At 55.7% G+C, this 10,000-nt stretch overlaps 1 long non-coding RNA gene and 3 other non-coding genes across 4 annotated transcripts in view; all 4 read right to left on the minus strand.

Moving 5' to 3' along the window:
• The window catches only part of LOC139968442 (large subunit ribosomal RNA), a 4,028-nt gene extending 2,556 nt beyond the window's left edge, over nt 1-1,472 (minus strand). The window contains exon 1 of the ribosomal RNA XR_011793439.1: nt 1-1,472. This exon is cut by the window's left edge and continues 2,556 nt beyond it. This is a non-coding gene — a ribosomal RNA (large subunit ribosomal RNA).
• A 433-nt stretch (nt 1,473-1,905) lies between these two features.
• On the minus strand, nt 1,906-2,065 carry LOC139968242 (5.8S ribosomal RNA). Its single transcript, XR_011793279.1, has one exon. It is a non-coding gene; the product is annotated as a 5.8S ribosomal RNA (ribosomal RNA).
• A 605-nt stretch (nt 2,066-2,670) lies between these two features.
• Nucleotides 2,671-4,548, minus strand: LOC139968305 (small subunit ribosomal RNA). Its single transcript, XR_011793312.1, has one exon. It is a non-coding gene; the product is annotated as a small subunit ribosomal RNA (ribosomal RNA).
• Nucleotides 4,549-9,082: 4,534 nt separating this feature from the next.
• The window catches only part of LOC139968183 (uncharacterized), a 1,257-nt gene continuing 339 nt past the window's right edge, over nt 9,083-10,000 (minus strand). Inside the window, exons 1-2 of the long non-coding RNA XR_011793235.1 lie at nt 9,494-10,000; nt 9,083-9,403 (exon numbers count right to left, since the gene is read on the minus strand). The exon at nt 9,494-10,000 is cut by the window's right edge and continues 339 nt beyond it. This is a non-coding gene — a long non-coding RNA (uncharacterized lncRNA). The remainder of the gene's footprint in view (nt 9,404-9,493) is intronic.

Genomic DNA, 10,000 nt, shown 5'->3' on the forward strand with positions numbered 1-10,000 from the left:
CTTAGCCAGGCGTTTGGTTCATCCCACAGCGCCAGTCCTGCTTACCAAGAGTGGCCCACTGAGCACTCGTTCATTCTCACTCGTCCGGCTCCAAGCCAGCGAGTCGGACCTCTTACCAATTGAAAGTTTGAGAATAGGTTGAGGTCGTTTCGGCCCCAAGGCCTCTAATCATTCGCTTTACCAGATAAAATTGTTCACGAATATCTCCCGAGCACCAGCTATCCTGAGGGAAACTTCGGAAGGAACCAGCTACTAGATGGTTCGATAAGTCTTTCGCCCCTATACTCAGGTCGGACGATCGATTTGCACGTCAGAACCGCTGCGGACATCCACCAGAGTTTCCTCTGGCTTCCTCCTGCCCGAGCATAGTTCACCATCTTTCGGGTTTTAGCATGCTTGCTCTTCCTCCGCTCCACCGGACGAGCCGGACGGAACGGGGTGGCGGTGCGCCCGACCCAGAGGGCCGAGATCCCGCCTCGTGACGGCCCTGTGCCGACCTTCACTTTCGTTATGCCAGGATAGGTTTCGGTAGACCCCCTCGACTTGCAAGCCTGCTTAGACTCCTTGGTCCGTGTTTCAAGACGGGTCGAATGAGGAGGCCTCGCTCACGCCCGACAGACCCTCCGCTTCGGCCGAAGCCGCGGCGAGACCGGACCCTCCGGATCCCGCCGGCCACGCGACAGCAAGCTGTGCACGCGACCGACGGAGACGCCGGTGGCCCGGACCCCGCTGCCTGAACCCCCGGGGGGGCAGGCCGTCACGCAGAGTCCTCGACAGAGAGCGCAGTGAGCAACCGTGACGGGCGGCGTAAGACGGCGAGGGCCGAAGCCCCCGCACGCCGCAGCCTCGCCCGCCCCTCTGCTCCGCTCTTCGGTCGGTCGCCGGGAAGGGCGCCGAACGGTAGAAGTGCGACGCGGACCGGACGGCGAAGCGCCGCGGGTCGGTCCCGAGGGATCCGAACCCGCACACGCTGCCGCGCCGACCGCGCCTGAATCAACCGGACGCCCCATGTAGCATGCGGCACTCATCCGTTTACTTCTTGGCAGTTTCACGCAATGTTGAACCCTCTCTTCAAAGTTCTTTTCAACGTTCCCTCACGGTACTTGTTGACTATCGGTCTCGTGCATAGTATTGAGCCTTGGATGGAGTTCACCACCCCTCTTTGGGCTGCATTCTAAAACAACCCGACTCTTGGAAAGCTTTCCCTCCGGCCTTCGAGTCCGCCCTACGGGCCTTACACCCGCTGCGGGTAAGCTGCAGCCCCGATCACAGTGGACTGCGGCCGGACTCTGTCGACCGGAGTTCAGTTTCCTTACGCCACAGGTCCCTCGCACCGCAAACGGGCGCGGGGATTCGGCGATGGGCTCTTCCTGCTTCGCTCGCCGCTACTGAAGGAATCCTTGTTAGTTTCTTTTCTCTCCGCTTAGTGATATGCTTAAATCCAGCGGGTAATCTCATCCGATCTGAGGTCTGGAATCGTGAAAGACACGTGGAACGTGATCGGAGTCATAGCGGCGACCCGGGGTCTCTCCTTCCCCGGCGCTCCCCGAAGAATCGGGTCGCCGGCGGGAAAGGGTGGCCTACCATGCGCCTGCGAGAACGCAGACGGGAGGACGAGAGACCCCGCGATTGGGTCGACCGGCTCTGCCCGGCAGAGGCTCCTCGACCGTTCGGGGGGTCGGACGCTGGACCGCACCACGGGCGCATACGTCTACACCCCGATGGCACGTCGCACGACCGACGAACCCCCGGTTACCGATCGAGCCTGCTCGCCGAGTTTCACCGGCGCCGACATCACAGAACTCCATCTGACACTGACCCGACGCAGCCGGCCGTCGAAGGGACGGCTGCGGCCGGGCGCTCCTCCGGCGCGCGAACACGCCGACTCTGTGAGTGATTGTCTTCAGACGCTCAGACGGACGTGGCTCGAGGAGCAGAGCATCCCCGAGCCGCCATTTGCGTTCGAATAAGTCGATGATCAGTGAGTTCTGCAATTCACATGAATTCTCGCATCTAACTGCGTTCTTCATCGACGCACGAGCCGAGTGATCCACCACCAAGAATTGTCATTTGCCACTGGAAGACTCCCGCGTTCGCAAACTCTCCTCAGAGCCGAGGGAAGAAGTGGAACGGAAGGAGAAAGGACACGGGGACTCTGTGCCTTCTTTGCTTGTGACTGGAAAGAAATATCCTCCGTCGAGCCGAGGGGGCAAGCGGGCTCCCTCCTTCCCCCCACCGCCGCGAGGGCGGGTCGCGCGAGTCAGACTCGCCGACTGGGGGGAAATCGGGCGACACCGGTGCCCCTTCTCTGCCCTGCGGAGAATGCCTCGAGGAGCGCCGCGCCGCGGACGGCGACGGCGTCTCCACCCTTGCGGGACTTCTCCCTCGAAGCTACCGGGAGTGCGAGACTCCGTGAGACAGACGACGAGAGAAGAACCGGGTACTCCCCGGGCTGGTCTGTGTGTGACACGCCCGTCTCCTTTTTGTCGGAGAGAGCGAAGGCGAAGCGCGGGGTCTGACCTCGACCGTGGAACGGGGAAGGAGGCGGTGAAAACCCCGCTCGAGTCCCCCCGGCTTTTCCAATTTGCTCTCTCCGCGTGTCTCTCTGTGACGGCTTTTCCGACATTCCCCCTTTGTTCCCTCTCCGATCACGGAGGGGAAGGGTTCTGTTAATGATCCTTCCGCAGGTTCACCTACGGAAACCTTGTTACGACTTTTACTTCCTCTAAATGATCAAGTTTGACCGTCTTCTCGTCACGCCTCGACAACCGGCCGAAGCCGGGGGTGCCAGACGGTCGATCCGATGGCCTCACTAAGTCATTCGATCGGTAGTAGCGACGGGCGGTGTGTACAAAGGGCAGGGACGTAATCAATGCGAGCTGATGACTCGCGTTTACTTGGAATTCCTCGTTCAAGGGACACAATTACAAGTCCCTGTCCCCAGCACGGAGAAGTCTCAGCGGATTACCCGGACCTTTCGGCCGAGGGCAAATGTACCCGCTGCTTGCGCCAGTGTAGCGCGCGTGCGGCCCCGGACATCTAAGGGCATCACAGACCTGTTATTGCTCCATCTCGTATGGCTGAAAGCCATTTGTCCCTCTAAGAAGTTCGCGGCTCACCACGACGGGTGGCCGGACTATTTAGCAAGCAAGAGTCTCGTTCGTTATCGGAATTAACCAGACAAATCACTCCACCAACTAAGAACGGCCATGCACCACCATCCACAAAATCAAGAAAGAGCTCTCAATCTGTCAATCCTCACTGTGTCCGGGCCGGGTAGGTTTCCCCGTGTTGAGTCAAATTAAGCCGCAGGCTCCACTCCTGGTGGTGCCCTTCCGTCAATTCCTTTAAGTTTCAGCTTTGCAACCATACTTCCCCCGGAACCCAAAGACTTTGGTTTTCCGGAGAGTTGCCCGCCGCGTCATGGGAGGAACGCCGGCGAATTACGAGTCGGTATCGTTTATGGTCGGAACTAGGGCGGTATCTGATCGCCTTCGATCCTCCGACTTTCGTTCTTGATCAATGAAGACATTCTTGGCAAATGCTTTCGCTGTCGGGCGTCTTGCGACGATCCAAGAATTTCACCTCTCACGCCGCAATACGAATGCCCCCGGCAGTCCCTCTTGATCATTACCTCAGGATCTCAAGACCAACGAAATAGAACCGAGGTCCTCTTCCACTATTCCATGCTGAGCTGTTCGGGCACTTTGGCCTGCTTTGAACACTTCAATTTTCTCAAAGTAAACGTTCCAGTCTCGCACGGCACTCAGTTAAGAGCACCGCACGACCAACCGAATCACTGGCCGGGAAAAATCTCCCACGACTCCCGTTTGACGGGGAGAAGGGGAACGGGCAGTGCACGCCTCACGGCGGACCGCCCGCCCCGGCCAGAAATCCGACTACGAGCTTTTTAACTGCAGCAAATTTAATATACGCTGCTGGAGCTGGAATTACCGCGGCTGCTGGCACCAGACTTGCCCTCCAGTAGATCCTCGTTAAAGGATTTAAAGTGTACTCATTCCGATCACAGGGCCTCCGAAGAGGCCTGTATCGTTATTTTTTGTCACTACCTCCCCGTGTCAGGAGTGGGTAATTTGCGTGCCTGCTGCCTTCCTTGGATGTGGTAGCCGTTTCTCAGGCTCCCTCTCCGGAATCGAACCCTGATTCTCCGTTACCCGTCACAACCATGATAAGCGCATAACTTACCATCGAAAGTTGATAGAGCAGACTTTTGAAGGGAGCGTCGCCGGTGCAAGACCGTGCGATCGGCATGATTATCTAGAGTTCACCAGCGGAGACCGGACCCCGAAAGGACCGGGCTGGCCTTGTTCCTAATAAGAGCACGCTTCCCCCGAAGGGTCGGCGCTTTGTTGCATGTATTAGCTCTAGAATTACCACAGTTATCCATGGTATAAGACTTTCTCCAATAAACCATAACTGATCTAATGAGCCATCTGCAGTTTCTCTTGTATGTTCAGGATTGTACTTAGACGTGCATGGCTTAATCTTTGAGACAAGCATATGACTACTGGCAGGATCAACCAGGTAACGGTCGACAGAACCGGGCTGGGCCCGTTCGCCGTCCGGGAGTCGCTCTCGCACTCCCCTCTCTCTCTCTCTGAATTCTCAATTGTCGATGCCGTGCTATTACGGTACAGTGATCGAAGAACCGCCCGAAGGGATTCTCGAGGTGTGTATCTCTACCCGAGTCGACTGGGTCGTCTCGAGAGGAGTCGCAGTGGTCCCGCCTCGGAGACGGGACCGGTTCGAAGCGACGCGGGAGGGCGACGGCTCGTCCACTGGAACAGGGGAGAGCAATCGCACGCCTCGAGCGTGCATTCGTTGCTTGGATGAAAAAGCCCGTACCGAGCGCCGAGTGCAACACATGGTCGCAGCAACGGCAGCATGCCCGAACGGGTCCCGTGGAGAAAGCTCGATATCTGACGACACCGAGGTCCTGCTCTTTCTCCACCGGGGGTTCTGCGGATGAAAAGGCTCAATATCTGAACGTCGATATATACGTGTGCACGGAGGGACACCTCTGCTCACGGGGCGAGTGGGTGAAAACCCCCGCTCTGAGCGCCGAGTTGCAACACATGGTCGCGATGAAACGACGGCTGACCCTACCGAAAGGGCCCGCTGGAGTCCAACCATGACACGTATACACACACGACAGACATTAAAAGCCTTCTCGAGTCTTGGATCGACTCTGCTACCCCCCTCATATATAGAATCCGATTCACTCTGCCCGCTCGTTCTGACCATTGGATCACACACTTAAGCCAATACCCGCTACACTTAAGAGATCTCGAAATCTCGAACGAGACCCAGATTCTCTGCGGGTGAGTCGGGCGGCCTGCCGTCGCCGTCGGCTTGCCGTTTGCCTTTCGCCTGGTCGCATGGCACTCGTGCCATCGACCACGCAACGCGAGAGGCCTTCTCCCTTCTCCTTTCTCTCTCATCTCTACTCTCTCTCTTCTCCACCGGGGGTTCTGCGGATGAAAAAGCTCAATATCTGGGATTGTATATATACATATGCACGAAAGAACCTTCTACTCACGGGGCGAGTGGGTGAAAACCCCCGCACCGAGCGCCGAGTTGCAACACATGGTCGCGATGAAACGACGGCTGACCCTACCGAGAAGGCCAGCAAGGGTCTGACGTGCAAAAACATATTTACGCACCACAGGCAAGGAGCCTTTTCGAGTCTCGGGTGGACTCCCGTCCGCGAAAGCTTCATATCTGAACGTCGATATATACGTGTGCACGGAGGGACACCTCTGCTCACGGGGCGAGTGGGTGAAAACCCCCGCTCTGAGCGCCGAGTTGCAACACATGGTCGCGATGAAACGACGGCTGACCCTACCGAAAGGGCCCGCTGGAGTCCAACCATGACACGCATACACACACGACAGACATTAAAAGCCTTCTCGAGTCTTGGATCGACTCTACTACCCCCCTCATATATAGAATCCGATTCACTCTGCCCGCTCGTTCTGACCATTGGATCACACACTTAAGCCAATACCCGCTACACTAAAGAGATCTCAAAATCTCGGACGAGAGCCACACCTTGCGGATGCATCGGGCGGCCTGCCGTCGAGGTCGGCCGTCGCCCCGTCTCACAGACTCGTGCAACACGACGAGTCCCAGCCTACGCCTGTGTGCATCACCGTCGGCCTAAATCTCGGCCCTCGCCCGGTCGCATGACACTCGTGCCATCGACCGCACCATCGACCTTCTCACCCGGGAGCAACCCGTGTTTTCAGAGGAGTGCCGGGGTTGCTCCCGTGCCGGGTATGTCTTGTCCGGCGGCGCCCCGTCTCACAGACTCGTGCAACGACAACGGGTCCCATGCCTACGCATGTGTGCATCACCGTCGGCTAATTACTCGGCCCTCGCCCGGTCGCATGACACTCGTGCCGTCGATCACACCATCGACCTTCTCACATGGGAGCGACCCGTATTTTCAGAGGAGTGTCGGGGTTGCTCCCGTGCCGGATATATCTTGACGAAATCAAGGAGATATATGAGGAAACTTCTACAATTTGAAGATCGACCGGCGAGACAAGACACTCCCCTTAATATATAATCCGATTCACTCTGCCCACTCATTCTGACCATTGGGTCACACACTTAAGCCAATACCCGTTACACTAAAGTTGACCATGTTTTTTTTTTTTTGATATTATTATTATTATTTTTTTTTGTCAACGTCCTCTGTAACGAAGTCAAAACTCTATGCATGTGTTCGCGTGTCGTTCTGCCGTCTCCGCCGGGCACATCCCAGCCAGCGCCCGATACATTTAAGTTGACAACGGTCACAACTCTATGCATGTGCTCGTGGGTCGTTCTGCCGTCAACGTCGGGAACACACAGGCCAGTACCCGCTACATTAAAATTGACAATGGTCACAACTCTATGCATGTGCTCGTGGGTCTTTCTACCGTCAACGTCGGGCGCACACAGGCCAGTACCCGATACATGCAAGTTGACAGTGGTCACAAACTCTATGCATGTGTTCGCGTGTCGTTCTGCCGTCTCCGCCGGGCACATCCCAGCCAGCGCCCGATACATTAAAGTTGACAACGGTCACAACTCTATGCATGTGCTCGTGGGTCGTTCTACCGTCAACGTCGGGCGCACACAGGCCAGTACCCGATACATGCAAGTTGACAGTGGTCACAAACTCTATGCATGTGTTCGCGTGTCGTTCTGCCGTCTCCGCCGGGCACATCCCAGCCAGTGCCCGATACATTCAAGTTGACAACGGTCAAAACTCTATGCATGTGTTCGCGTGTCGTTCTGCCGTCTCCGCCGGGCACATCCCAGCCAGCGCCCGATACATTCAAGTTGACAACGGTCACAACTCTATGCATGTGCTCGTGGGTCGTTCTACCGTCAACGTCGGGCGCACACAGGCCAGTACCCGATACATGCAAGTTGACAGTGGTCACAAACTCTATGCATGTGTTCGCGTGTCGTTCTGCCGTCTCCGCCGGGCACATCCCAGCCAGCGCCCGATACATTCAAGTCGACAACGGTCACAACTCTATGCATGTGTTCGCGTGTCGTTCTGCCGTCTCCGCCGGGCACATCCCAGCCAGCGCCCGATACATTCAAGTTGACAATGGTCACAACTCTATGCATGTGTTCGCGGGTCGTTCTACCGTCACCGTCGGGCACACTTGAGCCAGTACCCGCATGACTTTTTTTTTTTTTTTTTTTTATGTCAACGTCTTCTTCAAGGAAGTCCAAAGTCTATGCATGTGTTCGTGGGTCGTTCTGCCGTCTCCGTCGGGCACACACAGGCCAGCGCCCGATACATTCAAGTTGACAGTGGTCAAAACTCTATGCATGTGTTCGCGTGTCGTTCTGCCGTCTCCGCCGCGCACATCCTAGCCAGCGCCCGATACATTCAAGTTGACGATGGTCACAACACTATGCATGTGTTCGCGTGTCGTTCTGCCGTCTCCGCCGGGCGCATCCCAGCCAGCGCCCGATACATTCAAGTTGACAACGGTCACAACTCTATGCATGTGCTCGTGGGTCGTTCTACCGTCAACGTCGGGCGCACACAGGCCAGTACCCGATTCATGCAAGTTGACAACGGTCACAAACTCTATGCATGTGTTCGCGTGTCGTTCTGCCGTCTCCGCCGGGCACATCCCAGCCAGCGCCCGATACATTCAAGTTGACAACGGTCACAAACTCTATGCATGTGTTCGCGTGTCGTTCTGCCGTCTCCGCCGGGCACATCCCAGCCAGCGCCCGATACATTCAAGTTGACAATGGTCACAACTCTATGCATGTGTTCGCGGGTCGTTCTACCGTCACCGTCGGGCACACTTGAGCCAGTACCCGCTTGACTTTTTTTTTTTTTTTTTTTTTATGTCAACGTCTTCTTCAAGGAAGTCCAAATTCTATGCATGTGTTCGTGGGTCGTTCTGCCGTCTCCGTCGGGCACACACAGGCCAGCGCCCGATACATTCAAGTTGACAATGGTCACAACTCTATGCATGTGTTCGCGGGTCGTTCTTCCGTCAACGTCGGGCACACACAGGCCAGTACCCGATACACGCAAGTTGACAATGGTCACAAACTCTATGCATGTGTTCGCGTGTCGTTCTGCCGTCTCCGCCGCGCACATCCTAGCCAGCGCCCGATACATTAAAGTTGACAGTGGTCAAAACTCTATGCATGTGTTCGCGTGTCGTTCTGCCGTCTCCGCCGGGCACATCCCAGCCAGCGCCCGATACATTCAAGTTGACAACGGTCACAAACTCTATGCATGTGTTCGCGTGTCGTTCTGCCGTCTCCGCCATGCACATCCCAGCCAGCGCCCGATACATTCAAGTTGACAATGGTCACAACTCTATGCATGTGTTCGCGGGTCGTTCTACCGTCACCGTCGGGCACACTTGAGCCAGTACCCGCTTGACTTTTTTTTTTTTTTAATGTCAACGTCTTCTTCAAGAAAGTCCAAATTCTATGCATGTGTTCGTGGGTCGTTCTGCCGTCTCCGTCGGGCACACAATCAAGCCAGCGCCCGATACATTCAAGTTGACAATGGTCACAACCCTATGCATGTGTTCGCGGGTCGTTCTGCCGTCAACGTCGGGCACACACAGGCCAGTACCCGATACACGCAAGTTGACAATGGTCACAAACTCTATGCATGTGTTCGCGTGTCGTTCTACCGTCTCCTTCGTGCACACTCAAGCCAGTACCCGATACATTCAAATTGATAATGGTCACAACTCTATGCATGTGTTCGTGGGTCGTTCCACCGTCACCGTCGGGCAAACCTATGCCAATACCCGCTTGATTTTTTATTGGGTTTTTTTTTTTTTTTTTGGTCAAGTCTTCTTTAACGAAGTCACAACTCTGTGCATGTGTTCGCCTGTCGTTCTGCCGTCTCCGTCGGGCACAATCAAGCCAGTACCCGATACATTCAAGTTGACAATGGTCAGAACCCTATGCATGTGTTCGCCTGTCGTTCTGCCGTCTCCGTCGGGCACAATCAAGCCAGTACCCGATACATTCAAGTTGACACTGGTCACCACACTATGCATGTGTTCGTGTGTCGTTCTACCGTCACCGCCGGGCAGGTCCCAGCCAGTACCCGATACATTCAAATTGACAATGGGCACATCTCTATGCATGCGTCCGTGTGTCGTTCTGCCGTCTCCGTCGGGCACACACAGGCCGCTAGTACCCGATACATGCAAGTTGACAATCTTCACAAACTCTATGCATGTGTTCGTGTGTCGTTCTACCGTCGGGCAAACCTATGCCAATACCCGCTTGATTTTTTTTTGTATTTATTTTTTTTTTTTGTCAAGTCTTCTTTAACGACGTCACAACTCTATGCATGTGTCCGTGTGTCGTTCTGCCGTCTCCGTCGGGCACACACAGGCCGCTAGTACCCGATACATGCAAGTTGACAATCTTCACAAACTCTATGCATGTGTTCGTGTGTCGTTCTACCGTCGGGCAA

The sequence above is a fragment of the Apostichopus japonicus genome, chromosome 5 (assembly GCF_037975245.1).
Source record: "Apostichopus japonicus isolate 1M-3 chromosome 5, ASM3797524v1, whole genome shotgun sequence".
Lineage (NCBI taxonomy): Eukaryota > Metazoa > Echinodermata > Holothuroidea > Aspidochirotida > Stichopodidae > Apostichopus > Apostichopus japonicus.